This window comes from Schistocerca piceifrons, unplaced genomic scaffold (assembly GCF_021461385.2).
Source record: "Schistocerca piceifrons isolate TAMUIC-IGC-003096 unplaced genomic scaffold, iqSchPice1.1 HiC_scaffold_439, whole genome shotgun sequence".
Classification (NCBI taxonomy): domain Eukaryota; kingdom Metazoa; phylum Arthropoda; class Insecta; order Orthoptera; family Acrididae; genus Schistocerca; species Schistocerca piceifrons.
This window is the reverse complement of record NW_025728666.1, coordinates 95,827-98,326: the sequence shown is the minus strand read 5'-3', so window position 1 is coordinate 98,326 and position 2,500 is coordinate 95,827. Positions and strand designations below refer to the sequence as shown.

At 56.6% G+C, this 2,500-nt stretch overlaps 1 non-coding gene across 1 annotated transcript in view; it reads right to left on the bottom strand.

The window, feature by feature from the left end:
- The window catches only part of LOC124749532, a 1,909-nt gene extending 1,883 nt beyond the window's left edge, over positions 1-26 (bottom strand). Inside the window, exon 1 of the ribosomal RNA XR_007011883.1 lies at positions 1-26. This exon is cut by the window's left edge and continues 1,883 nt beyond it. This is a non-coding gene — a ribosomal RNA (small subunit ribosomal RNA).
- Between the last annotated feature and the right edge of the window lie 2,474 nt (positions 27-2,500).

The window sequence follows — 2,500 nt, the reverse complement described above, 5'->3', positions numbered from 1 at the left end:
TGACTACTGGCAGGATCAACCAGGGAGCTGCGTCAACTAGAGCTGAGCAGCCGGCCGCCCGGGAGTGTGTCCCGGGGGCCCGCGCGAACACGCAAGCGTCCGCTCAATCATTCTGCAAACAGGAGGAGGCTGAGCTCCCCTGCACAATACACCTCGAAACCCTCTCAGGTCCCGGCGGCGCGCAGCGCCGTCCCAAGTACTTGGTCGGGTTCGAGAGAGGCGCAATCGCCCGGAGTTAGGCGAGTAGACGCTTTCGGTGCGACCACCCGTGCTCCCAACTGAGCTTGCCGCTGCCGACAGAGGCCCGGGAGCGTGCTGTCGTGGCATTGCCGGCGGGAGACAACACGCGCCACCTACGGTGACCGGCAGCTCCAACGCCAGCGCCACAGAAGGACAAAAGCCCCACTTGGGTGCCGAAGCGAACTCTCCCAGCACAGCGCACGCGCCAACACATCCGCACAGCTGCGATACAAACCACCAGCGAGAACCGCTGGGGCGACCGAGCAGCAGACGGCGTCGCGGCGCCGAGCGCCGGGCGGCGGCGCATCCTCAACGCACACAGTCCTCAATCGGACCAGCACACTGAAGATGTCCACCGCGCTTCGCACCGGGCCCGCGAGGACCTACTTTGGCCGCACGGCGCCGCGCGCAGGGTGCGCCGGCGCGCAGCTGCGACGCCTGCCGCGTCCGTCGGCCGGCGCGCCTGCCACTGGCCGCCCCCACCAGCCGGCTGTAGCGCGTGCGCCCACGCACCGCGCGGCCAGCACGCCGGGAGGCGCCCCCTCACCGGCCGGGGACGGTCCCACCCAGCCACCGCCGCGTATCGCTTCACACCCAGATGCCGTTCAGTTTCGTCGGCATGGTGGGTATCGCTGGAACAACCGGTTAGTACCTCAACCTATCGTCGCCATCACCGATTCACCCCTAGCGAGAACAACCGCACCACAACAGGTTACCATTTGTTCATTTGCGTAACTTCACCAGAAAACGCAGGCGTCCATCGCCATTTGCAACTTCAACGATTATTGCATGCCTGTGTCAGGTGTCACGCCACACTACGTCTGCCCACATACACGCAACAAAATGTGCACGCCTAGACAATACGTGGAAGGTGGCCCCCGTACGTATGCGATGTCCATTGCTCGAACGACTGTCAACCGGCCTCTGTAGCATGTCGCAGATATGGAACGCGGTGCACCATGCCATCACGGTGTGTGAGGAGAGACGACTAGGTCCGAATACATCAACAGACAGCTCATGCTGATCGCCATCCACGGCGTCCGTTCCTCCCACACGTCTCTATGGCGTACCACACTGCAATCCAGCTCTCATAGGGAGACGACACGTAGCTGCGTGCACAATATTTGCACTGTATGGTCCGCCGTTTTTGGGCGCAGTCGTTGTGCGGTCACACATGTGCCACGATGTATCATTCAGTACATAAGGACGAATGTGCAGTACAGATTGTGGTTCACGCGTACGACATCAGCGGACAGTTGACACAGGCCGCACCACAACGTAGCCTGAGTACGTCGCATGCGAAGGGCATTGAACATGCAAACTTCTCACCAACCAGCTTGCGAAGGCAGGGGGCAAGGTGGGGACGTGGGGAGGGGCGGCATGTACGTCCTGCTGCCATCCACATTACAGTGTACAGCAGGAGCATGTGGAAAGTGAGCAAGACTTGCAAGGTGTTTAACATGAAGCGATACACAGGGGTGCGGGCAGTGCGAGTAGCGAACTATATTGCGAGGGTTGCGGGTGGGCAACACTACAGTAATTGAACGAGTCGTATAACAATTACAGAGCAGGTTTAGGCGACAACGTGGGTTACGTTAAGGCGACAACATGGGTTAGGTTAAGGCACAACATGGGTTAGGTTAAGGCACAACATGGGTTAGGTTAAGGCACAACATGGGTTAGGTTAAGGCACAACATGGGTTAGGTTAAGGCACAACATGGGTTAGGTTAAGGCACAACATGGGTTAGGTTAAGGCACAACATGGGTTAGGTTAAGGCACAACATGGGTTAGGTTGAGGCACAACATGGGTTAGGTTAAGGCACAACATGGGTTAGGTTGAGGCACAACATGGGTTAGGTTGAGGCACAACATGGGTTAGGTTGAGGCACAACATGGGTTAGGTTAAGGTACAACATGGGTTAGGTTAAGGTACAACATGGGTTAGGTTAAGGTACAACATGGGTTAGGTTAAGGTACAACATGGGTTAGGTTAAGGTACAACATGGGTTAGGTTAAGGTACAACATAGGTTAGGTTAAGGTACAACATAGGTTAGGTTAAGGTACAACATAGGTTAGGTTAAGGTACAACATAGGTTAGGTTAAGGTACAACATAGGTTAGGTTAAGGTACAACATAGGTTAGGTTAAGGTACAACATAGGTTAGGTTAAGGTACAACATAGGTTAGGTTAGGTTAGGTTAGGTTACACGTTGTTGTACGGAAAGGTGTAGGGGGGGGGGGGGCGGGGGCGGCAGGTT